At 46.3% G+C, this 26,685-nt stretch overlaps 2 long non-coding RNA genes across 6 annotated transcripts; one reads left to right on the top strand and one right to left on the bottom strand.

Moving 5' to 3' along the window:
* Positions 1-447: 447 nt before the first annotated feature.
* Positions 448-25,925, top strand: LOC103556702 (uncharacterized). Of its 4 annotated transcripts, XR_011538522.1 has the most exons (7): positions 453-571; positions 6,300-7,273; positions 8,423-8,526; positions 8,983-9,079; positions 9,538-9,803; positions 25,558-25,666; positions 25,748-25,925. It is a non-coding gene; the product is annotated as an uncharacterized lncRNA (long non-coding RNA). The 4 variants fall into 4 exon arrangements; XR_011538523.1 differs by lacking the exon at positions 8,423-8,526; XR_011538521.1 differs by lacking the exons at positions 8,423-8,526; positions 8,983-9,079.
* On the bottom strand, positions 5,469-25,758 carry LOC139082473 (uncharacterized). 2 transcript variants are annotated; one of them, XR_011538527.1, is made up of 4 exons: positions 25,221-25,758; positions 6,727-6,874; positions 6,169-6,213; positions 5,469-5,873 (listed from the first exon to the last, which is right to left on the bottom strand). It is a non-coding gene; the product is annotated as an uncharacterized lncRNA (long non-coding RNA). The 2 variants fall into 2 exon arrangements; XR_011538526.1 differs by having other exon boundaries at positions 5,469-6,213.
* Positions 25,926-26,685: the final 760 nt, after the last annotated feature.

The following is a 26,685-nucleotide window of genomic DNA, read 5'->3' as shown; positions in this document are numbered from 1 at the left end:
CCCTTAGCTATATATGCCTGGTGAAATATTTGCCTGGCTGTTCCCCACAGTCACACTCCAGCTGTTACCTGAATTACAGGTCTCGCGTCTAAGACAGCATAGAAGCCCCTGGAGAACTTGATCCATAACCCACATCTTCACAGAACGTTCCCACCATGTAAGTGTGGGGTAGAGATGGACATCGCTAACTAAGAGCAAGAGACATATCTGGTCCTATAGATAAAATGAGTAAAAATGGAAATGGGAGGAAAGACGACTTTGCAACAGCGAGAAGTGGCTAGTACATGGCGAGAACCAAGACAACTGGAATATTAGTGACAAGACAGTGATGTGCAGATGTCTCATGCCATTATCTCAGATTTAGAGATTAGAACTGCAAAGACCCTCCCAAGCTCTCCTGGCTGCCCAATGTCCCCTTTGCTTGCATATCACTGACATTCTGACATCACACTGACATCACACCATGGCAACCATTGGATGAAGACCTCGTCTCCAGAGGACTCCTGTTAACACCAGACGTATAATGGGAGTGACACAGTGATCTGCTGGCACTCTTGAAGACATCAGCTTGGTGAGAGCAGAGACCTGAGTTCACTCCAATGTAGAAGGAAATGGGGTCATAAATGAAAAGAGCAAAGAGATGTGGAAGGAGACCTAGATGGCTCCACTGTGAGGGGAGCTGAGAGGCAGAAAGAGGCCCTGGTGCCTGAGGAGAAGCTTGGGGAGCAGCAGAGATTAGATTTGCCTGTTTGACACTGAGTACTTGAAAGGCTGTCATACTGATGAAACTGTCTGTTGAGTTCTACTTTTCCAGAAGGCATGCTGAATTGGTGGCAATCAGAAGGAGGAGGAGAGTGGCTCCATGGGAAGAACTTTCTTCTAGGGCTGTGTGACACGAGAGCAGGCTGGCTTCTGGTAGAGGGGGGCTTCCCGTCTCTCAGCTCAAGAGGCCTGGATGACTGCCTCTGTCCAGGACGCCCAACAGCGGTGTCCACCCCCAGATGAAGAATCAGAATTACCCAGGGGAGCTTCCTACAAACCAGCTTCCCAAACCTCATCCCTGGACACTTGGGTTTAGCGGGTTAAAGGGAGGCCCCAAAATTTGTATTCTCAACAGGCACCCAGGTGACTCTGGTACAGCAGTGGATGCACTGACATTTGGGAGACACTTAGATAAATAATCTAAAACTGGTTCATCTCAAGGTTTTATTTTCTCTAGAGTTTGCCCTACCCTAAGGAGAGGTCAAATATGATAATCCTTTCTCTTTCTTTCCAAGAAAGACAGGGACTTGGTTCTGCAACCTTTATTTGTCTCGATAACATTTCTCTTTGACTTCTATATTTCATCGCTCAAATCCTAGCACCACAAGAGAACACAGAGCACCCTTAGAACTCAGCAGTGCGAGCATTATGGCCACCCAGGGACAGGGGCTGATCCTGGGCCCCAGAGGAATAGTGCTCTCCCTGGAAAGGACTCCTGTCCTCTTCAAAGGGGGCTTGTCATTGTCCCCGGGCATCTGGACATGGAGGGGGTGCGGTGAAAATGTACCATGCTTGGGCTTAGGGGATCAGAGTTTGCATCTTTTGCGGCCTGACCCTGAGCATATTACCATACTTTCCTGAGCCTCGGTTTTCCATCTGTAAACTAACATGTGGCACTAGGTGGTTTTTCAGACACATCTTAATTGATTCTGAAACTATAGCGACTATCATTCACCAGGTACCTACCATGTGCAAGGCACACAGGTGTTCTCTCTCTAATATGTGTGTGTGAATATATATCTATACTTGTATGTATATGCACGTGTGTTTACATACATTTGTGTATATAAGTATATATGCATATATATGTATACACACATGCATATGAGTACACGCACACATGCATACATATGTGTATATACATACACATATGTATGCATGTGTGCATATGTATATTTATTTCTCATCCTTGTAATAGCCCCAAAGTTGTCATTATGCCCATTTTCTGGTACAGAAAGTCAAGCTCTGAGACTGTGGGCATCTTCAGGAGGGTCTCACAGCTGGTAACGATGTGAGGCATAGCTGAGCCAGGATATGAATTCAGGTCTTCCTGGCTTCCCAATCCACTCTTTCTCCTGCATTCTTGTATCTCTGCGATGGATGCTCAGAGGAACTGGCTGGAGCACGGTGTAACCGTCAGTGCTAGCGAATCCCCTGATTTTCTCAGGGGCTCGCTTGCGCAGGTCCTGTAGGGGGCGCTCCACTTGTTGAACCTGCTGCTCAGAGGCTGCCTGGTTAGGTTCACGCCCCAGCTGCTGCTGTCCTATGGCACTGGCACCCTGCAGATTCCGTCTCTTTTTGTGGCTTTGCCTCATCCCCTTTGGATCCTCCCCTGGTTTGTCACTTTCCCAGCCCTCCCATCTGCTTCTCGCTCCTGGCTTGGTGGGACAAGGAGGGCCCGAGGCTCCTGGTTCCCACTTTAAACCAACCCCACCTCGGGGTTGAGCTCCTGTTTCTGAGTCAGCCTGCCCCAGACTCCCTTCCCTGTCAGTGCCCTTGCACAGGTCACAGTCCTCCTTTCACAGTGGGGTCTAACCCCGGCAAGGCCTGGGCCCTTCAGAAAGCTCCTACTCTGCATACCTCTGTCTCGGGGCTCCCAGACACGCTGCTCAGACAGGCACCCTGCACCCCGTCTTTTGCAGCTGGCTTCAGGTTGTCTTTGTCTTCCCCTTGCCCCCAAAAAGACAACCCCTGGACTCCTCCTTTGTGCCTAACTGCGCTTGGGTCACTGACTTTAGTCTCCCTTGGCTTGAAACCTCATGGCCCCAAGATCTCTTACCTGAGTTGGGCCATCCCAGGACCTTCCCCATTTACCTCTTATTGCACCGGGGGTAGGACTTGAGCTGTCTGTCTAAGCCTGTTTGACAATGGCATCCCCCAAGAGAGCCCCTGCATTTTCCACCTGGAACCTCTCCCCACCCTAAACAACTCCAAGTAAACATGGAACCTAAATTGAAGCAGTGGTCTTGCTGTGTAAGCGCAGGTTCAAGACAGTCTCCTACATCTAACTGGCAAAGATCAGCAAGTTTGATTACACACTGGGTGGGTGAAGACGTGGGAAAACGGCCCCTTGTATATAACCGGTGACGTTATAAATTGGTTATACTTACAAGGAGACCAATTTGACAGGATCTCTCAAAATGTTAAATGCATATACCCTTTGACCCAGTTATTCTGCTCATAGATATTCAGCAGCATATTTGTTTTCTCTTGCTCCTGTAACAGATTACCACAAATTTAGTGTTTAAAATAACATTTGGGACTGGCCGGGTGGCACAGCAGTTCAGTGCACATGTTCTGCTTTGGTGGCCTGGGGTTTGCCAGTTCAGATCTTGTGTGCGGACATGGCACCGCTTGACAAGCCATGCTGTCGTGGGCGTTCCACATATAAAGTAGAGGAAGATGGGCACGGATGTTAGCTCAGGGCCAGTCTTCCTCAGCAAAAAGAGGAGGATTGGCAGCAGGTGTTAGCTCAGGGCTAATCTTCCTCAATAAATAAATAAATAAAATAAAATAACGTAGATTGATTATCTCCCAGTTCTGTAGCTAAGAAAGTCAGAAGGCCCAGCTGATTTTTCTGCTCCAGGTCCCACCAGGCCGAAATCAAGGTGATGGTGGCTGGGCTCTTATATAGAGTCTCTGGGGGAGAATCCAGTTCCAGACTCACTCAGGTTGTTGGCAGAATTCAGTTCCATGCAAGAGTAGCACCAAGGCCCCTGTTTCCTTGCTGGCTGTGGGCCAGGGCTCATTCTTAGCCTGAGAGGCTACCCACATTCCTTGGCTTTTGGTCCCCTCCATCTCAAAGCCAGCAATGGTGGGTTGAGTCCTTCTCAGGATTCAAATCTCTCTGGCATCCCCTCATCTCTCCTACCTCCAGCTGGAAAAATTCTCTACTTTTAAAGGCTTATGTGACTGTACACCCAGAGAATCCAGGATAATCTCCCTTCCTTAAGGTCCCAAATCGTAATTCCATCTGCAAAGTCCCTTTTGCCACGTAACGTAACATATTCACAAGTTCCAGCAATTAGAACATGGACATCCTGGGGGACCAGTCCGCCTGCCACAGGCTCACTTGTGCAGATGGTGTATCCACAAGAATATTCACTGCAGTGTTCTTTGTAATTGTAAAATAATGGAAACAAGCTAAATGTGATCAGTAGGCGGTGGTTTATAAAATTATGGTTTATGCAATGGGATATACCATGTTGTTCCTAAAAAGAATGGGGCAGCTCTAAATGAATTGACATAAAAAGATCATGTCCTTGTATTTGGTGCAAAAAGGAAGAGTATATTAGCTACTATTTGTCTGAAGAAAGAAAGGATATATGTCTATGTTATATGTGTAATATACTATATATGTGCATGTGTGTATGTAATGTATAAATGCCACACAACATTTTTTGAAAAGATACACAAAAATTATTGATAGTAGTAGCCTCGAGAGAGAGAAGTTGAGAGGAACTGGGAGTCTGGAGGACAGAGCTGTCAGGACTGCAGGGTGAGGGCACTAAGCTGGCGGGAGGCTGCCTGCATTCTAACCTGGCTCTGCCCCTTGCCACCTAAGTGAGTGTGAGAAGGCAATCTCTCAGTGCCTTGATCTCTTTATCTGTTCATCTTTAACCTTAAGCTCTCTGTGTCTCACATCCTCCTCTATAAATGGGAATGATAATAATGGCATCTCCCTCTAGAGTTGTTGGAAGGATTAAATGAATTAATATATGTAAAGGTTTAGAGCAGGGCCCGGCACAAAGTGTTTGCTATCATGACCTGTTCAAAAATAAATCAATGAAATGTAGAGGGTAGGGGGAGACCACATCACATTGCTAAACCCAGCAGCTCCCTTGTGGAACTTCTGGTCCTCCCTGCTGATGCACCATCTCAGGGCAAAGGTCCAGAGAGGGCAGTGACTTGCCTAAGTCACTCTGGGACAGCAGAGTTTAGGCCGTGGTGGGCAGGGCCAAGCAGGCTGTCCTGGCTTTGGCTCTGGCAGCCCGTCCCTGCCCCAGCCGTGACAGGAGTGGGCACCCGAGTGGCGGTAAGCCTTTGCTCTGCTGCTTCTCCTTGAGGAAGGCTTACTTGGGGTTTTAGTAACTGCCATAGCAATTTCTAGGACAGAACATGCCAACCCAGGGTCTCTTTTCTGCTTTTTCCTCATGGATTCCCCTTGAATGACTCTGGATCTCAGGATGCGAGCCTGACCTTGCAGTGGGCCTCTGACCTCACTCTTGTTCTGCAGCTGGGAAATGGGAGAGTTAACACTAAGTAGTTTCACTGAAAGAGCCTGTGTCACTTGGGTTACATACAATTTTCTGAAACTCTGAGAAATGGTCTCAAAGAAATACAAGAACCTTTTTAGAAGCATTGTTACCAAAAGTTCGATCTCTGATCCCGATGCCAATCCAAATAACGAGAACAGAGTCTTGGGTGAAAAAGGGAAGGCTTTACTTTGCCAGGCAGAAGTCAGCTTTTGGGGCACCGGCCCTTGCTTTGCTCCTTGTTAAGAAATGGGTAGGGGTTTTCATTGGGGTTTGGGGGTGGAGGGGCCTTCTTGGTCGGCATTTTCCCCTTGGCCCACGTCTGGGGCTGCTTCCAGTGGAGGAGACACAGGATTTCTCAGATGAGTGTCCTTGCCTCTTTATCTCCATGGTGGAAGGTAGACTGTGACGTCAGGAAGCCGAGGAGTCGGGCCTGGGAAGCTTTGGTGTCTTGATGTTCTCTGGACATTAGTTTCTCTGTAGAGGAACTTCAAGGTCCTGGGATCAGCCGGAACTGTAGTGGGAGCCCAGTGTGACGTCATCTGGACTTTAACAATTTGTAGCTTCTATTTGGCTCTGTAGCTCGGGGCGTCAGAGGTTAAAGAAACAAACATTTACATATGAGTGTCACTAAAGACCCAGGGAACTGTAAATGTGCGCTTTTAGTTTTAACCCATATATGCTGGGTTCACTGTAGGGGAACAAATATCAGGGCTGATATTAACTAAGAGCCAGTAACAGCAGTTATAACTGACAGCCAAGGAAAGTTCTGGGCCACAACTCTTTACGGGGAAAAGTCAGACATTCCCATAATTCCCATAATTAATAAGAAGGGAAAAGGAAATAGGGAAATTCTACTCAGCCACTATACCTGGAGCAGATGCTTCAATCTGGTGATTCTTTCTCAGCAGGAGTTCTGCCGAAGGGAAAGAAGGAAACAATGCGTTGAAAATTTTATTCCCCCTCTCTTTCTCTCCTGATTTCTTATTTTCTCTTCTAAAGGTCAAGAATGTTGGCAGAGGCGCCTCAAGAAACACCTGCCTTCCACTCATGAGCTGAAATGTCATTGCTGAAAGCGAGGCAGATGAGTGGAAGTGGAAAGACCTGGGGCTGTGGGCGTCCTCGTGACCAGCCTGGCAAGGCCCACGCCTGCCCCATGGAGACTCTGGGGCAGCCTTTGCAGAAGCAAACACTATCATCAGGTTTGCATGAGTTCTGCTCCCTTGTTTTCTCTGCCTCTCGACTACCCACTTTATTTCAGCCCTGCGGTGAATTATATGTTTGGAGCAGAAGTAGGGGAGAACTCAGCCCCTTAGGAGTCATGAGACTGTAAGAGGATGCATACTGCAGGGTACTTTTTCAGCTGAGAAACAGAAAACATGGTCTGCTTTTTAAATCTTACAAACATACAGGTAAAGTCAACACGTACTTGTTGATGTGGGGCTTTTGTAACCCAGCAACGTGTAGCAGCAATCTGCCAGGATACGCTGAAGCCCCAATCCTGGGGAGCCACGCGCCAGCCAAGCGAAGAGCGGCTCCCTCTCCACGTCTCGACGTTAATTCCTCCTTGGTGACACCTGCTTGGTAGAGTAAGGAAAAGGCCTGGATTTTGCTAATTTTATTGTTTCTTAGTTACTAAACAGAATGAGATGTAGTCTCTGAATAAGGGCCTGCCCCGGCTTTGCAGGAACTACATGTGAAACCCAGGGCCCTGTGCTAAAAAATGTCCAGCTTGTTTCTCATCAAGTCACCTTACCTATCTCAGCACCTGCACAGGCAACGGGACTGCCTGGACATGCCCACCACTGTTAGGTCAGGTGTCCCTGAAAAGCTCCATCAAAACACTTTGAAAGAGTGAACACAGCTTCCAAAACTCACACGCCGTTATGAGCCATGAGAGAAACTGCTTCCGTTTGACTAACGAGCAACGGCCCGTGCTCTTTTTGTTCCCATTGCCAACATTTGCCCCACCTGAGGTAATTCACTGCTATTATCCTGGGGGTTTTCAGTTACCCTCTCTGTGCTGTGTGCTTGATGGAAGGTGGCAGGGGACTGAGTCCAGGGGAGCTCCTGTTGAGATGCAGAGAGTTGAAGTGAGCGGGCAGATGGCCACACAGACTCCCAATCCTCTGGGGTTCACTGGCCAAAAAAAGGTCAAGTCCAGGCTGAGTCACACGCAGAGAGCAATTTTACTTTTGTTCCTACACTTCACGATGTTCATTTTTTGTTAATGAGAGAGAGAGTTTGTGGGAAAGAATACAGACCTGCCATAGTGGTCTTCTGGTCACATTGTTTTGGATCAGACTACCTGTGTTCACATCCCTGCTTGCACGCTTCCTAACGCTGTGATCTTCAGCACTTAATCTACATGAACTCTTTAGACTTCATAGCAACCCAACGAGGCAGGTGCCATAAGCATCCCATTGTACAGATGGAACAACTGAGGCTTGGGGAGGTTAGATGACTTGTCAGGATCACAGTTATAAATGCATGAACAGGATTTGACCCCAGGGGTCTGATTCCAAAATAAATGTAACCAGAATGGATACCGGAATAGTTACAATTACAGATACCCCTGTCCATCTGCTGGGGCTGCCCTGACTAAGGACCACAGACCGGGCAGCTTAAACAAGACATTATCTCATAGTTCTGGAGGCTGGAAGTCCAAGATCGAGGTGTCGGCAGGGCTGGTTCCTCCTGAGGCCTCTCTCCTTGTCATACGGAAGGCTGCCCTCTCAATGTGTCCTCACGTGGACTTTCTTCTGTGGGCGCACATCCCTGGTGTCTCTGTGGGTCCAAATCTCCTCTTCTTATAAGGACACCAGTCAGATTGGATTAGGACTCACCCCAAGGGCCTCTTTTTAACTTAATTACCTCTTTAAAGACCCTGTCCAGGTACAGTCACATTCTGAGGCACTGGGAGTTAGGACTTCAATATAGGAATTTGGGGGTACACAGCTCAGCCCATAACACCTCCATTTCTCAGATGAGGAGATGAGACACAGGGCAGTTAACTTACATGGAAAGTCAGTGGTAGGAGCAACATTTGACCCAGGCAGACCAGTTCCCAGGTCCCACTGTCAACCTCAGCACCACCTATTTTCCTGCCTCTCTTGCTGGGTCAGACCATTCCTTTCCGTCCTGAGGCCATGACATCGGATGTTAGACAATGAGCATGCTGAGACTGAGGAGAGCTAGTAGTGGCTGGCATCAGCACGCTATATGCAAGGCAAGTAAAAAAAGGTACATCAGGAGACAACGTATCTGATCTAAGTTCTTACAATAAGTCTGCAGGAGAAAAGAAGTTTCCAGAAAGCAAGCCCTCTGGGTCACATTCCTCCAAGGGGGTCCATGTATCCAGACTCTAAAACCTGGTGCCTTTAAGAGCTCGGGCCTGGGGGCCTGGTGGTGCAGCAGTTAAGTGCGCACATTCCACTTTGGCAGCCCAGGGTTTGCCAGGTCAGCCCAGGGTTTGCCAGTTCGGATCCCGGGTGCGGACATGGCACCGCTTGGCAAGCCATGCTGTGGTAAGTGTCCCACATATAAAGTAGAGGAAGATGGGCACGGATGCTAGCTCAGGGCCAGTCTTCCTCAAAAAAAAAAAAGAGCTCAGGCCTGGAGTCAGAGTGGGTTTACATGTGCTTTGGGTAAGTCACTTAAACACTTTGAGCCTCCATTCCTTCAGTGAAGGAGATGCACAAGGCTGAGAGTGAGCGTCACGTGAGACAATGCACGTTCAAGCACGTTGCATGATGCCTGGCACACAGAGGACTGTCAAAACCGTAAGCTATCCTGATGGGGAGCCCGCCTCGCAGGCCCCCTTCCAGTGCAGCAGGAGGAGCTGGAAGAGCGCCAATGCCCAGTCTCTGAGGAAGTGACGTCAGGCTGCAGCTTTGAGTCTTGATCTGAATCACAACCTCCCCAGGAACGAGGAGGCTGGAGAGTGATTCCACCGCTACTTTCAGCCTCCCCTGGGTTGCAGCCAAATATGCTGAGAGGCTTAAAATTCCAAACTGATTTCTTCTCTCAGTGGTTTGCAAAAGCTGTGAGTTTGAAAAGAAACAAACTCAGACTTTGAGAGTGAGAGGGGGTATTGGGCCATGGGAGGTTGGTGGAAGTTTCTCCACAAAGCCTCAGGTGGCACAGGTTGTGTCCAGGCTTTACTGCTGCACTGAGGGGACAGCAAGACTGCCCTAGCCAGAAGCCAAACTAATCTTTGTTTCCTTCCTTGGGATCCCAGGGACTAGAAAAAGCTGCTCTTCCATGGAAGGGAAGGAGGTAGTCCCAGGAAACCTGTCCCTGAGGCCCATGAGGCTGATGGGACCACGCTGTGCCCCGGACTGGACAAGAGGTGTCCAGGGCTCTGGGCATGGCCAGGCGTTCAGGCAATTGCATCTTTGGCCCAGGGAAGGCCCTTCGTCTCATTCCCCAGAGGTACTTCTCCTCACCTAGAAAGCAAGGTGGCATGACCAGCACTGATACGCCTCCCAGTGTTGGAAGGACGAGGTAAGATCAAGTCTGTGCAAAGAGTTCTGAAAACAACCAAAAGGTTCTCCACAGAATCCAAGATGTTCATATGGTCAGGCACCTGGGCCTCCTCCAAGAAAGCAGCCTAGCCATCTGGGCCTCCCCATGTGCCCAGTGCAGGCTATAGAGCCCTAAACAGTTTACACACCTCAAATATTCAGTCAATATCACTGTGATAAGCTCAGGGAAGAGCATCTTCCTTTATTCTCTCCCAAAGGAGATGTGTAAGAAATAATGATATAAGATTATTATAGTCACAAGCTTCCTCAAATTAACAGTTTAGCCAACATTTATTAAGAAGTGACAAGATGTAAGACCATGCGGAGGAATCCAGGATAAAGGTGGCTTTCACTATATTTATTTGTTCATTCTTCCCTTTATTCAGTCAATAAGCATCTATTTAGTACCTACTGTCAAGTGCTATGCCAAGTTCTGGGGTTTTGCATACTATGATATAAAAATACATGCACATGCTAAATGGTTTGATGGGTGAACAAAGTACCAAGGGAGTGTAGGGAAGGGAAAGTTAATCCCGACTTAGGAAATCAGAGAAAGCTTCTTGGGGGAGACACACTTGAGCTGTCTTAACTGATGGCTGAACTTTTAGCACTTAAAGATGGAGAAAAGTTGCTCAGAGGGAGATGTGAATACCAGCAATGAGTCAGGAGGATCCCTGGTGGCTCCACGGAGGCTGAGTGCCGGTCTTCGTGTAGTAGGAGCAAAGACAAGAGCTGGTCCCTGCTCAGAGTTGTCGGTAGGCCCCAGTTCCTCATCCTCTAGCCCCATGACTGGACTCTCCATCTTTCCCAAGATTCAGCTTTGCCTCAGTTCCCACCACAAGCAAGAGGTGAAGAAGGGAATTCTTAACCCCAATCATTACCCCTGCCCTCAGCTCATCATACCCCTGCCATCATCTGGGGGACCTGGGACACAGTGCCCCTCTCTCTGGGGCCTCACTGTGGGCTCCGATCTGATTTTGCATCAATACCAACCTAGGACACTGAGGAGCCCCTTGGCTCCCTGGGCTCCCTCAGCTCATCGCCCAGCTCTCTCCTCGCTCCTGCCCTGGGCCTGCCTGGGCCCACTTCCCTCCTCCCTCTCCCTGTCCCTTTGGGTGTGTCACAGTGGAACAGGTGTAAGACCACTCATGCCTCTCCTTAGAGCTGAATCCTGGGCAGTATCCTGTTAATGAGTATCAGTTTCTTTCCTGCCTTTTGCCAAATGCCCCCACAAGGGGCAGGTAGGGGAAAAGCCCTCTGCTCACCACAGTGCCATGCTGAATTCCTGATCCCGGACTGCAGAACACCTTAAATACAATACTAAGGAGCCATTGAAGGGATCTGGGCTGGGCAGCTGTACTTTCTGAAGGTGACTTTGCAGTCCAGGGCAGATGGATCTGGATCGAGGAAGGAGAGGGCTGGCAGCGGTGAAGTCTGGAGGCCACTGCATTGTCCAAGGGAGACACAGTGAAGATCTGAACTCTGGGAAAGCCAAATAGAATGGAAAGAAATGAAGACATGTGAAAGCAGCAGCCAGGGAGACTCACTAGGAATTGCCCATGGCCTGCGATTGGCAGGTTAGGGTGAGGCAAGAGTTACAGATCATGCTGAGGTTTTGAGGCTGGGTGACTGCAAGGATGTCTGTGCTGTTGATTGAGTAAAGAAAGACAGAGAAGGAGGAATTCTTGAGTGTGAGTTGGAGGAGGTTGCTGAGGAGGCAGGCAGGTTTACCTGGGGATCAGCAGAGTTAGAGCAATTCTCTGCTACAGCTATAGAAGAAGGCCAGCCTGGGCCCTCAGTTCACAGCACGAGCACACGTCAAGGCACAGGCTGGGGAGGGAGGAATGGGGGAGGCCAGAGTCGCAGGTCTTCGGAAGTGGCAATGGAATGTCCTGTCGCTGGCCCAGCAGGCCCTTCCCTCTGCCCACCACCCATGGGAGAAACTCACAAGAAAGTCCCGGTGTCAGTAAAGGGTGCTCCAACGGGCTGTGTTCTCAGACTAAAGTCATCACAGATACTTGTCCTGTGTGTAGGCAAATTCAGCACTCTGGGATTTTCCTCTGTACTCCAGTGTGAAACTACAACTTTAGAGAATGAAATCTCTTTCAGGGAGACTCTTTGGAAAAATAATGAATTATCACATGGGTTTTTCCACATGGCATGAAGACCAAAACTCATCAGCAAATCCTAAAGGGAGACAGGTTAGAGGCAGATAAAATACTGAGTTTGGCCAAAAGTGGATTAGACATGATAGGAGTTCCTATTTCTTTCCAGTGGCTTGTTATTACCCACAGCATTTGTCTCCACCCACCTCAGATAACAATGTGGATCATCTTAACTTCCTGCTCCCTGGTGTGAGTAGATTGCCTGAGGGAGATCGAAGGAGCGCGCTTGCTTTTCTGTCTTAAACACAGACAGACAGGGAAAGGCTCAGGGCAGAACCGAAGTTAGAGGAGGCGGAACTTTCTCCCCACTCCTCTGGAAACAGCTGCTCCTGCCTGGCCCTCAGGACTGCTCGCTTTCATCAGTTGCCAGCCCCTGGGCAGTCTGCCCTATGGCCCCAGTTTCCTTGGTGTGGCCTCTGTCCTCCTTGTGTTCCCACCATGGTCCATACCCGTTGTACTAGTCAGCTAGGGCTGCCGGAACAAAGCACCACAGACTGGGTGGCTTAGACAGCAAAAATCGATTGTCTCACAATTCTGGAGGACAGAAGTCCCAGACCAAGGTGTCAACAGTTTGGCTTCTCCTGGGGGCTGTGAGGGAAGGAGCTGTCCTGGCCTCTCTCCCAGCTTCTGGTGGTTTGCTGGCAATCTTTGGTGCTCCTTGGCTTATGGAAGCATCACTCCAACCTCTGCTTCATATTCACATGGGGTTCTCCCTGCGTGCATGCCTGTGTTCAATTTTCTCCTTTTTGGAAGGACACCAGTCACTTTGGATTGGGGGCCCATTCCACTCCAGTATGATCTCATCTTAACAAATTAGATCTACAATGACCCTATTTCCAATTAAGGTCACATTCTGAGGTACTGCAGGTTAGGACTGGAACATATGAATTTGGGGGGGGACACAATTCAACCCATAACATCCTTCCTCCCTTTCTTTCCAAACCTTTTCACTAAGCCCTCATTCCCAGCAGGAAAAAACGGCTGCTCGCAGCCACAGTGCTCCCCTCCCAGGATTTGCACCATAAAGGAGGATCAGAACCTTCTGCTACTAGAGGAAGCTTTCAGTTGCAAACTTGGGCACCTGTTGGGCTTATGTGAGCTTCGAGGCATGCACCAGGTCGCTGCATACTGTCCTTGTGGGCCCACTGTGCTCAGACCCAACATTCCTCCCTGCTCTGGAGCCTGTAGAGCAGCAGCCCATGACAGTAAATGGTTTTTGTGTTCAGGATGCTTTTCCCTGAGAGAATTGTCATCAGTCCTGGTTCAGATGTTTGCTTGTCTGTGATGAAGATCAAAGATGCCCCAGAGAGAAGCCCAAGGCGTCCTGGCCTATGTACCGATCTATATCATCCTCCAGGAAGTATAGGACGTCCTGACCTGATCCGACCTGATTCGTATCCAAAGTTATAGGACCACCGGATAACCAGACCCGACCTGCACTGATACCATTTTAATGACTTTTTTTCATGATCTTTCCTTTGTCTTGTAAAGAGATAACTCACACACCTATGCCTTAAATTTAGCCCTACCCTCAAGCCATTGCAGCTCTTCACTGCCCATGGGTCCTGTCCCTATTGTGGGGACTGGAATTGGCAGCCCCAACATATGTCTCTTTGGCATGAGGATTATTTTGAGCTAGTTACTTTTAAAAACAGCAGACAGAAAAAAAACTCTGAAAAGTAGAATTTACTTACCCTTTGTTAAGAGACATTTACATTTGTAAAGGAAATCTCCGTCTGTAAAGGTGTCTCCCTCTCTGTACCAGGAAGAAGGGGGGATGACCTTATCTCTAGAAACTCTCATCAGTGTAGAAGGCAAGGACTCAAGTCTGCATGACAACCTTACTCTTGTTTACTGTGATTTTTTGGTAACCTCCCATGATTGATTCCCCCCACCTCCAGCACCCTCCTTTGTCTTTACCATAGGGTGGTATTTAAGGTGGTGGCTTCCACCATTTTGGTGAGTTGCTCAGTTTGCCTGAGCCTTTCCCATATATACATGTTATAAAGCTTTGTTTAATTTTCTCCTGTTATTCTGTCTCACGTGAATTTAATTTGTTGTCTGGCCAGAAGGACCCAGAGTGGGTAAAGGAAATGTCTTCCTCCCCTACACCGTGTTGCAGCTCTTCACTGCCTATGGGTCCTGTCCCCATGCTAGTCTCTGAATAAAGGAGCACTACTACCAGAACTTGAGAGTCCAAGAAATCTTTCTTTTGACTCTTCAGCTTGCCAAGTCCACATCAGTCTATCCACTTACAATACCCTTTTGAATAAATATTACTCAAAGAACACATGGAGCCTTGGTCAGTGTAAAAGAACAAATATTCTGTTCCTGGAACTCTCTGCTAATCAGATTGTTTTCCCTTGTTCTTCTAAATTGCCTTCCTGTTTGGCACCCTTCTCAGATCCCTCATCCACGAGGTTTTGGGAGGGTCCTCATGCTTTAGGGCAAGGAACTTGTGTCTAGCAGCAACTGTTGTCTCATCCACAACCTTATGTGTGTGTGTGTGTGTGTGTGTGTGATGTCTGCAGCCACGGGACCAACCCCCAGGTTGGCCCACCCCAGAGGGCTTGCCACCTGGACCCTGCTGGAAGTTTCTAAACAGGGCAAGACCAGTTTGCTGAGCCTCCCCCCCCCTCACCAAAGGGAGCTTGGATTATCTTTAGGGGGACAGGAATTGGGGTGACATCAGGGTAGGGAGGGGAGAGCTGGGGACTTATCTTGAGGCACATTTGCAGGGTAAACACAGTGATTGTGCTTGAAGAATGTTCTTATTTAGATGGCAGGTGATTACAAAAGAGTCCAAGCCCTCAAGAGCTCTGGCAGAGCTGCAGACCCCCTCAAGAGAGGGGCCTGTTCCCAGGCTCCAAGGCTGCTGTGAAAGCCACAACCCCTAGAGTCTCGCCTGTCTCCCAGGTCAGGCTGATCAACTGCACCCTCCTCCCACCTTCCTCTCCACCCCCTCCCTAATTGGCATGCTGCACCTGGGCCCAAGGAGCTCCCTGGACTCCAGCTGAAGGAATTCCTCCAGGAGTCACCTTCCTTCTTCCTGAGAAGAAATACCTTCTATATCTTTACCCCTAGGTTCCCAAACTGCTTGACTCTTGGACCTTAATCTCTTGGTCTGGTTTTGCCCAGTTTAGATTTGTTAATCAGCCTCTTATTTCTGCTGAGCAGGAACCCCACGGGACATGGCCTGCAAGCACTGTACTCTACAAGCAAGGGCCAGGAAGCACAAGCTGGCCCATCTAAAGCCAGATGCTGCCTGATGTGGGCTTGACGAGCCAAGGAGTCAAAAGAAAGATTTCTTGGACTCTCAAGGTCTGGTAGTAGTGTTCCTTTATTCAGAGAATAGCATGGAGTAGCATGGGGACAGGAACCATGGGCAGTAAGAGCTGCAATGTGTTGAGGGTTAGAGCTAAATTTATAAGCATAAGTGTGTGAGTTATTTCTTTACAAGACAAAGGAAAGATCATGGGAAAAAATCGTTAAAATGGTATCAGTGCAGGTGGGGTCTGGTTATTGGGTGGTCCTTTAACTTTGGATATGAATCAGGACAGATCAGGTCAGGACGTCCTATACTTCCCAGAGGATGATATAGATTGGTATGCAGGGCAGGACACCTTGGACTTCTCTCCTTGGGGCAGCCTTGATCCTCATCACTGCCTCCTCTTCACTCTCTGAGACGTGGACTCCAGCCATGCCAGTTTTCTCAAGTGTAAAATAGGGATCAGAATGGTGTCCACTGCACAGGATACTGGGATGATGAAATGGGACAATCCATGTGAAGTACCTGGCGTAGAGCCTGCCATGTCTCTGAATCTCCATCACTGTTAATGTCACCACCACTGTCCATATGGCTCACACTCAACACGGCAGTACCAGAGCCTTAGGGAATGATGACTTCCAAGAACCTGCAATTCTGATGGGGACTGACTTCCTTGGGGTTCCCTGCAAAGAAGATCCTGAGACAAGTGCCTGGATGAGGCAGTTTATTGAGGAGTTGACCCCAGAGCAGGACTGAGGAAGCAGGAGGGAGATGGAGAAGGGTGGGCTGTCAAGGCTTGGTTGTGCCCCTCCCTCTGAGAAGAGTGCAGACTGCCTACTGGAGCAGTGGCACTGAAGCAGGGTGGCTGGGGCACTTAGCCACCCACCCAGTTCATCATTGGCAGTTGCTCCTTGGGGCTTTGAATCCCTTGGACTTCTCAGGTGTCAGACTCAAGCCATCAGTAAAGGTCCTGGGTAGAAAGTGGAAGCACACAGGTCTGTGGTGCTAATTGCTTGAAGTGAGTCTGAGCTCACTGCAGCAAAACTCAGAGGTGGGCCAGGCAATGTGGCGGGACTCCAGGGGCTTCTGCTGCAGGACGTGAGCCCAGAAAACGAGGGACTATACCCATAGCAGCTGTGTATGGATGTGTGTGTGTGTTTTTTTTTTATTTTTATTGAGATTATGATAGTTTACAACCTTGTGAAATTTCAGTTGTACATTATTGTTTATCAATCGTGTTATAGGTACACCACTTCACACTTTGTGCCCATCCCCACCCCACCCCCTTTCCCCTGGTAGCCACTAAGCTATTCTCTTTGTCTACATGTTTAACTTCCATCTATGAGTGGAGTCATACAGAGATTGTCTTTCTCTATTTGGCTTATTTCACTTAACATAATACCCTCAAGGTCCATCCATGTTGTTGTGAATGGGACGATTTTATTCTTTTTTATGGCTAAGTAGTATTCCATTGTATATATATACCATGTCTTCTTTATCCAATCATTGGTTGCTGGACACTTAGGTTGCTTCCACATCTTGGCTATTGTGAATAATGCTGCAATGAACACAGGGGTGCATGGGCCTTGTGGAATTGCTGATTTCAAGTTCTTTGGATAGATACCCAGTATTGGGATGGCTGGATCATGTGGTATTTCTATTTTTATTTTTTTGAGAAATCTCCATACTGTTTTCCATAGTGGCTGCACCAGTTTGCATTCCCACCAGCAGTGTATGAGGGTTCCTTTTTCTCCACAACATCTCCAACATTTGTTACTTTTTTTTTTTTTTTTGGTTATTTTTGCCATTCTAATGGGTGTAAGGTGATATCTAGTGTAATTTTGATTTGCATTTCCCTGATGATCAGTGATGATGAACATCTTTTCATGTGCCTATTGGCCATCTGTATATCTTCTTTGGAGAAATGTCTGTTCATGTCTCCAGCCCATTTTTTGATCGGGTTTTTTGATTTTTTGTTGTTGAGTTATGTGAGTTCTTTATATATTATGGAGATTAACCCTTTGTCAGATATATGACTTGCAAATATTTTTTCCCAATTAGTGGGTTGTTTTTTTGTTTCAATCCTATTGTCCCTTGCCTTGAAGAAGCTCTTTGGTCTGATGAAGTCCCATTTGTTTATTCTTTCTATTGTTTCCCTTGTCTGAGAAGACATGGTGTCTGGAAAGATCCTTTTAAGACTGATGTCAAAGAGTGTACTGCCTATATTCTCTTCTAGAAGACTTATTGTTTCAGGTCTAATCTTTAGGTCTTTGATCCATTTTGAGTTTCTTTTTGTGAATGGTGAAAAAGAATGGTCAATTTTCATTCTTTTTACATGTGGCTTTCCAATTTTCCCCGCACCATTTGTTGAAAAGTCTTCCTTTTTTCCATTGTATGCCCTCAGCTCCTTTGTCAAAGATTAGCTGTCCATAGATGTGTGGTTTTATTTCTGGGCTTTCAATTCTATTCCATTGATCTGTGCACCTGTTTTTGTACCAGTACCATGCTGTTTTGATTACTGTAGCTTTGTAGTATGTTTTGAAGTCAGGGATTATGATGCCTCCAACTTTGTTCTTTTTTCTCAGGATTGCTTTAGCAATTCGGGGTCTTTTGTTGCCCCATATGAATTTTAGGATTCTTTGTTCTATTTCTGTAAAGAATGTCATTGGGATTCTGATTTGTTCTATTTCTGTAAAGAATGTCATTGGGATTGCGTTGAATCTGTAGATTGCTTTAGGTAGTACGGACATTTTAACTATGTTTATTCTTCCAATCTATGTGCATGGAACGTCTTTCCATCTCTTTATGTTGTCATCAATTTCTTTCAGGAAAGTCTTGTAGTTTTCATTGTATAGGTCTTTCACTTCCTTAGTTAAATTCACCCCAAGGTATTTTATGCTTTTTGTTGCAATTGTGAATGGTATTGTGTTCTTAAGTTCTTTTTCTGTTAGTTCGTTATTAGAGTATAGAAATGCTACTGAGTTTTGTAAGATGATTTTATACCCTGCAACTTTGCTGTAGTTGTTGGTTATTTCTAAAAGTTTTCCAATGGATTCTTTAGGGTTTTCTATATATAAGATCATGTCTGCTGCAAACAGTGAGAGTTTCACTTCTTCATTCCTTATTTGGATTCCTTTCATTCCTTTCTCCTGCCTAATTGCTCTGGCCAAAACTTCCAGTACTATGTTGAATAAGAGTGGTGATAGGGGCCAGCCCAGTGGCGCAGCAGTTAAGTTCACACATTCTGCTTCTCAGAGGCCCGGAGTTCGCCAGTTCGGATCCCGGGTGCAGACATGGCACCGCTTGCCAAAAGCCATGCTGTGGTAGGTGTCCCACATATAAAGTAGAGGAAGATGGTCACGGATGTTAGCTCAGGGCTGGTCTTCCTCAGCAAAAAGAGAAGGATTGGCAGTAGTTAGCTCAGGGCTAGTCTTTCTAAAAAAAAAAAAGAGTGGTGATAGAGGGCATCCTTGTCTCATTCCTGTTTTCAGGGGGATGGCACTCAGTTTTTGCTATTGAGTATGATGTTGGCTGTGGGTTTGTCATATATGGCCTTTATTATGTTGAGGTAATTTCCTTCTATCCCCATTTTGTTAAGAGTTTTTATCATAAATGGCTGTTTGATCTTGTCAAATGTTTTCTCTGCATCTATTGAGATGATCATGTGGTTTTTATTCCTCAATTTGTTTATGTGGTGTATCACGTTGATTGGTTTGCAGATGTTGAACCATCCCTGTGTCCCTGGTATGAATCCCACTTGATCATGATGTATGATCCTTTTGATGTATTGCTGAATAAGTCAGGTTGCCAAAATTTTGTTGAGAATTTTTGTATCTATGCTCATCAGTGATATTGGCCTGTACTCCTTTTTTGTGCTGTGCTTGTCAGGCTTTGGTATCAGAGTGATGTTAGCCTCGTAGAATGTGTTAGGAAATGTTCCATCCTCCCTAACTTTTTGGAATACCTTGAGAATGATAGGTATTAAATCCTGAAAGTTTGGCAGAAATCCCCAGGAAAGCCATCTGGTCCTGGGGTTTAATTCTTTGGGACACTTTTGATTGCTGTTTCAATCTCTTTCCTTGTGATTGTTCAGATTGTCTGTTTCTTCCTGACTCAGCTTTGGGAGGTTGAGTGTAAGAATTTATCCATTTCCTCTAGGTTATCCATTTTGTTGGCATATAGTTTTTCACAGTATTCTCTTATAATTGTGTGTGAGTTTTCACTTTTTTATTTTAGATTATTTCCCTAATTTTGTTTTACAAAAGTAATACATGCTCATGGTAAAATTCAATTAATTTCTACGGTTGTCAAATGAAAAGTAAACAAGACACCTCTTTCACCCAAACCTTTATTCCCACTATCTAGAAGTAACTTCATTTTATAGTTTCTCGTGTTTCTTTCTCACCTCTATGCACATATAAACACAAATACCTACTTCTACCCATGTTTCTTTTACTCAACTGAATTCCAACCATATATACAGCTTTTTTCACAAATTAGCATCTCCCAGAGATTGTTCCACATCAGCACATATAAATCTAGCTCATTCTTTTTGAATAACAACAGTTGAATAATAATGCATTGTGTGGTTACACCAGAAGGTACATAACTGTCTCCTATTAATGGACATTTCAGTTGTTTCCAGATCTTGCTATTATAAACAATGCTGCAAGGACCATTCTTATGCATATGTTTTGCATGCTTCCTCAAATATATTCGCAGAGTAAAATCTTTGAAATTGTTTCGTGAATTCTATGTTTATTTAAAATTTCGACAGATTGCTAAATTGTTCTCCAAACACATTTCATCAATTCACATTCCCACCAACAGGGTGCAAGGGTGTGGGTTTCCTCAACCCCTGCCATGCTGAGAATTAGCCAATGTTTTCATCTTTGCCAATTTGTGGTGTAAAGACAGTTACATCCGATTGCTTCAATTCTTTAGTAGTAAGGATGGACATCTTTCCATGTAACAATGGACCACTGGCATTTTTTTAAATAAACAGCCTTTGTCTATGTTTCCATGGGATTGTTCCTATTTTTCCTATTGATTCAGAAGAGTTCTTTGTGGGCCAATAGGGTTTTAATGACTAAATCATCAGTGTGATGTCTTTTTTGGATTCCTTATATCAGGTTTTCTCCGACCTGGCTTATTATCTGAATCACCTGGGAAGTTTAACGAAGCACGCTTTCCTGGACTCCATGCAGAATTCCTGATCCAGTGTGTCTGGTGTGGGGCCCAAATATTTGCATGCATTTTTTTTAAGCTCTCCAGGTGATGCTGATGATCAGATTACTCAGTATCTGGTTTACAGACTGCATAATTGACCACGTGCAAGGTTCCCCTTCTGGAACACAGGTTCCCATCTCCTTAAGACAAGTGATTACGGCCTTCAGATTTCAAGTTCATAGTTCTGTCTGTGGTGGCCCTTCCCAGATGTATTCTCCCAAAGCCTTCCAGGACAAAGAGAACAGAGTCTGAACTTGGGCTAGGCTGAGCACAGCCAACTCTGACTCACACTAGACCTGAATTCCTTCAGGAGAGCACTGCTCAAGGCCAGGGGCTACAGCAGGCAAGCAGGCACCCCAGCTCCCAGTGCTTCCTCGCATCTCCCTGCCAGGCTGCTCTGGCACTGACCCCTGCCTGCCCCACGCCCATTCCCTCCCAAAAGGGAAATAACCATTGCTTGCTTAGGGTAAATTAGCATGTGGTCCATGATGCGGGCTTGGCGAGCCGAGGAGTCAAAAAAAAGATTTCTTGGATTCTCAAGGTCTGGCAATAGTGTTCTTTGATTCAGAGAATAGCATGGAGTAGCTTGGGGACAGGACCCATGGGCAGTGAACAGCTGCAATGGGTTGAGGGTAGGGCTAAATTTATAAGGCATAGGTATGTGAGTTATTTCTTTACAAGACAAAGGAAAGTTCATGTAAAAAAGTCATTAAAATGGTATCAGTGCAGGTGGGGTCTGGTTATCGGATGGCCCTATAACTTTGGATACGAATCAGATCAGATCAGGTCAGGACGTCCTATACTTCCTGGAGGAGGATGTAGGCCAGGATGCCTGGGGCTTTTCTCCCTGGGGCAGCCTTGATCCTCATCAGTTCACCTTTTTTGTTTGGTTAGCTGGTTTCCTTAAGGTTCCGGTTGCTTGGCCTCATCCTCAGTGGTGCAAGGGTGACTCCTTCTCCTTGGCTTGATTGGCATGAGCTTCTTCCCATCCCCCCACCTGGAGCCAAGTTCAGCTCTCCAAAATAAGGCCAAGTATTCTGGGGGTTGGGAGCAAAGCTTGTTTCCCTCAATGAAGCAAAGAATCTTTCTTCTTGATTTTATGTCATTGTCCTCTTTTTTTGCATCCCTCTCGTGTGGGTGTGAGTTGCAAAAATTGACTAAATTCAGCTGTTTGTAACTCAGCCTTCATTTTCTCATGGAGACCCTGTCAGGATAGAAGTTAACTGCCAGCATAGTCTCTCACAAAGTCCATTTTACCCGTGGGGTGGATGGATGTCAGTTCCAAGGTGCCACGTGAGTAGGGCACCAGTATCCTCCCTCTCTCTCCTGGCTCTTGCATCAGCGGAGCCTGGCAGGTGCTGCCCACCTGGCTCCACACAGCATGACCTGGACAGGGAGGGTAGTTCCCAGAAGTGGTCGGAAAGTCAGAGGAGAGGTGCTCCCATCCTAAAAAACTATTCAGAGCATTGTTTATAATTAGACAAATTCGAATTTTACAAGTTGGGAGCTTGATATCGCACAATCATTCTGCTTCACAGTCCAAGTAATACCAAGCAAGTTCAGCTTATTTCATGCAAAGGAACAGGAAGAAAATAGATCAAGTTTAAGTGCATAAATAAAACTGATTTGTAGATTGTAAAATCTACTTTTTAAAAACTCTGGCATTAAAACAAATTTACGACTGGCCATAACCCACAGAATCTGTTTCTTACTTTCCCTCGAAAGGGTTTGATTTAAACACACTTCTAATCAAACCCTTCCAAATTCTAAATTATAACACTCCAACTTACCAAGATCCTCTCAGTCCCCCATTGTTACATTTTCCCTAAAGCTGTGAAGGGCAGGCTTGACTGCTAACACCCGCCTCCCAACCCCAGATAGCCTGAAGGTAACTTCCTTGACTTCTCTGGGTTTTGCCACTTGCACTAATCTTCACAGATTGTCCCTTCAGGAGAAGTTCAGGGGTGGTTGTTGGTAGTGTCCTTTCTCTTTGTTTTAAGTAACTTTGGATGAGGGGTGCCAAAAAGGTAGTCCTGCCTCTAAGATGGTGTAGGCAAAGATGGGAACAAGATTCTGAACACCAACCTCAAGGTAGATCCTTGCAGCCCTACGTGCGCAGTTAGCCACTTACTTGCTTAGACACCGTCTGCATGGATGAAGATTTATCCTCCTCCTCTCTGACATTCCGTATCCCTGCCCCAGCTTAATTTTTCTCCCTTGCTCATATCATCCTGCAGGATTCTAAATATTTTACTTATAGCCTCATGATGGCAGGCATTTTTAGTCTGTTTTACTTACCACTATCTTACAGCACCTACAACAGTTGCCGGCGCATTTTACATACTCAGTAAATATTTGTTGGATGAATGAATGTCAAGACCATTGCTCAAGCTCTGTGTTTGTTGTACATCAAATGTTTCTGTAGATGTACTCCTTTGCTTACAAATTTCCTTCTTCATCATCACTTCTTGCAGCCCACTCTTTCCTTCTGGGTTGTTCCTTACTCTAGAAACATTTATTTAGTCATTCTTTCAGTGAGGTTCTGTTAACAGAAAATTATTTTAATCCTTGTTTGTCTGAAAATAGCTTTGTTTTCTCCTGATTCTAGAATAATGTTTATACAGTAGTTCCCCCTTATCTGGGGAGGATACCGTTCCAAGACGCCAGGTTGATTTCCGACACCATGAATATCACTGAGCCCTAGACGTACTATGTTTTTTCCTATACAGGACAGCAGGAGCACCCTGGATGAAGGGATGCCTCACGTCCTGGGCGGGATAGAGCAGGAAGGCGCAAGGTTTCATCACGCTGCTCAGAACAGCCTGCGATTTAAAACTTGTGAACTGTTTGTTCCTGGAACTTCCTATTTAATGTTTTCAGACCTGGGTTGACCTCAGGTAACTGAAATCTTGGAAAGCGAAACCATGGATGAGGCAGGATGACTGCATTGACTAGATTAGGGTATGGGTTATTTTCTCTTAGTATTTTGAAATGAAATTCCAATATATTCTATCTTCTGTTGTTGCTATTGAGAATTATACTGTCGGGGCTGGCCGGTGGTGCAGTGGTTAAGTTCGCACGTTCCACTTTGGCGGCCTGGGGTTGGCCGGTTCGGATCTCAGGTGCAGACATGGCACCGCTTGGCAAGGCATGCTGTGGTAGGCATCCCATGTATAAAGTAGAGGAAGATGGGCACCGATGTTAGCTCAGTGCCAGTCTTCCTCAGCAAAAAGAGGAGGATTGGCAGCAGATGTTAGCTCAAGGCTAATCTTCCTCAAAAAACCAAAAAAAGAATTATACTGTCAATCTGATAGTATTTAGTCTTTATATTGCCTTTTCCTCTGTGGTTGTTTTAAAGATCTTTATGTTGGGCATTCTGTAGATTCACTGTGATGAGTCAACACATGGCTTTACTTTTCTTGATCTTGCTTAGGACTCATTGCTCTTCATGAATCTGAAGATGTGTGTCTTAAATCAATTCTGGGAAATTCTCAGCCATTTTCCTTCAGATGTCAATCTTCCTCTATTCTCTCTTGGAACTCCTATTAAATGCAGTTGGTTCTCATCTTTCGAGGTAGTTCTGTCCTATAAAGTCACTGCAAACACTGGATTAGCAAACATGGAACCAGTGCTCCCAGGGAAAATACAGGGTTAGGTTCCTGGGAGCCTCTGGTCACAACATTTTCATCAGCTGATCAATATACAACTTTGTTCTATGTGTGTGTGTGTTGAAGGATACTGACTAAATATTATTGTCGATTCACAAACATGGAATTCACAGCCAACAGTTCTATAACCCATGCGTGAATGAAGCTTATCTGAGACACTCATATTCTCCGGAAAGTACGTCACAGGCTTCTCACACTTAGGACACTGGACAGCACTTCAGCACTACATTTGGGGGGCATTTTAAACAGTGAAATCAACAACACAAAGAACTTAAATGTGAAAAACATAGCACTAAAGAGACTGTAAAAAGGACACGTATACAATATGAAAGCTGAAACTGGAAAGCAGAATGTTGCCTTGTTCAACCTCAGCTGGGAACATGCACATAGGACAACTCACATTTTTTTAATCACTCTGAGCATGTCCACAAATGACCGTGACAGAGCCCTAAGTATTGACTTTGGGGTTACAAAGAAATTTTGCAGTCAGGGAAATTAGCAAATATGGAATCTACAAATAACAAAGATCACCTGGAGATGTTTGGTTTTGCCTCTGGGGATGCCCCTTACCTTCTTGAAAGCTTAATTATGCATTTCAAAAAACAATTGTAATATTTAGATCATCATTTTTAGGTGTTCTATAAGCAGGAAAGCTCTCAGGTTATCTCGTCTAGCACATGGCCAGAAAAGAAAGTCCTTGCTCTCACACGTGAGTAAGGAACAAATGAAATGGTAATGTCTAGGTTGGGGCATCTTGGTTTCACTGTATATATTTCTGAACAATAACACAGGAAAGTGTCTTGCAAGTCAAGTGGGCCCACCAGTAAAATGCTTGCAGATGTCTGGCCATCCACCTCTACAGATTACACTGTTCATTTAATCATGTATGGATTTCAACAAACATTTACTGAGCACCCACTGCATGTCAGGCACTGAGCTCATAACTAGGAAAGAAAGGATAAAAGGAAATGCTCTGTACCCTCAGGTCCTCACAACCTCCCTGTGAGTATATCATGGAGACAAAGGGAACAAAACCATTAGGGGAACACATGGCATGAGTGACTTACCCTGGGAAGTTGGGGGAAGCTCTGCAGTATTGGAACTTGGTGTGGCAAGCTTGGCGTTCAGCACCTATTTTGTGCCAGGCACTCCACCAGCCTGGGGATAGGTCATCAAATCAGGCAGGTGTGTCTCTGCCTGGAAGATGCTTCTGTCTAGTAGGGGACCAACAGGCATGATACACTTATGAAATGCTGGGTCGGACATATCTTCAGATCTCTCAATTCCAACACCTCCTGGACCTTCTGGGGGCTGACCAATCACGTGCCCTGGGAATGTGAGCTCTCTCCTTGGCTGCCAACCAGCTACGTGCTCTGAGTTAATGTCTTCTCTTGTCACTTCCAGACTTGAGTTACAAACGCCACCACAGCGGTCTTAACATCTGGCTTCCAAGGGGTCAAACAATGCAGCCCAGAGTATGAAAGAACTCTGAACAGTGCAGGGAGAGTAGGAGGTAAGACACGTGCCCTCTCCTTCCCATGACTGCCCTCAGGCAGCCATCTCCATGTAATCTGTCCTGCGTACTGTGCCACAGGCCAAATGGGACCTCCTGCTGGGCAGCCAGCTGTCTTCTTGAAACTCCTCCTGAAGCTGCAGCCAGCAGAGCAGCACATCTCTGCGTGTGAGGACACCTCCCTCTCCACCTCCCTTTCCTTCTCTCTCACTCTCACTGCCTCGAATTTGTACCTCCCGAATAAAACATCGGCACTAAATCTTTGCCTCATTCTGTTTTCTAGGGAACCACAGCTAAGACAATAATTAAAACTTGTGCTGGGTTCTTTGAAAGAAATAAGAGGAAAGGCCTGCCCTGACTACTGCCTTCTCCAAGGAGGTGACATTTAGACGGAGTCTTTTTTTTGGTGGGGGGAAGCTTAGCCCTAAGCTAACATCTGCTGCCAATCCTCCTCTTTTTGCTGAGGAAGACTTCCCCTGAGCTAACATCCGTGCCCATCTTCCTCAACTTTGTATGTGGAATGCCTGCCACAGCATGGCCTGCCAAGTGGTGCCATGTCTGCAGCCAGGATCCAAACCGGCAAACCCCGGGCCTACAAAGCGGAACATGCACACTTAACTGCTGCGCCACTGGGCCGGCCCCTGGGGTCTCTTTTATAAGGGTACTAATCCCATTCACGAGGACCTAATCACCTCCTAGGAGTCCCACTTCCTAAAACCATCACATTGGGCATTAGATTTTCAGCATATAAATTGAGGGAGGACACAGACATTCAGTCCACAGCAATAACAAACTCTCTTGTGGGCCTCATCATACCTGAATAGTGATAAAACCTACATTTTAAAACAAAGGGAGAGATCCCTCCTGACACCAGGAGCACTAAGATCAAAGGACCTAGTGGGCTCCATAAATTAGCAAGTGGTGTGGCTGGAGCAGAGAGAGGAGGGCTCACGGGCCTGTCCCTGGGGCACTGGCGAGGGCCAGGGCAAGAAGAGAGCACAAGGGCCTCATGCCCTTTT

Source organism: Equus przewalskii, chromosome 1, assembly GCF_037783145.1.
Source record: "Equus przewalskii isolate Varuska chromosome 1, EquPr2, whole genome shotgun sequence".
In the NCBI taxonomy this organism is placed as follows: Eukaryota; Metazoa; Chordata; class Mammalia; order Perissodactyla; family Equidae; genus Equus; species Equus przewalskii.
The sequence above is the reverse complement of the archived record's forward strand: the minus strand, read 5'-3'. Positions and strand labels throughout refer to the sequence as shown.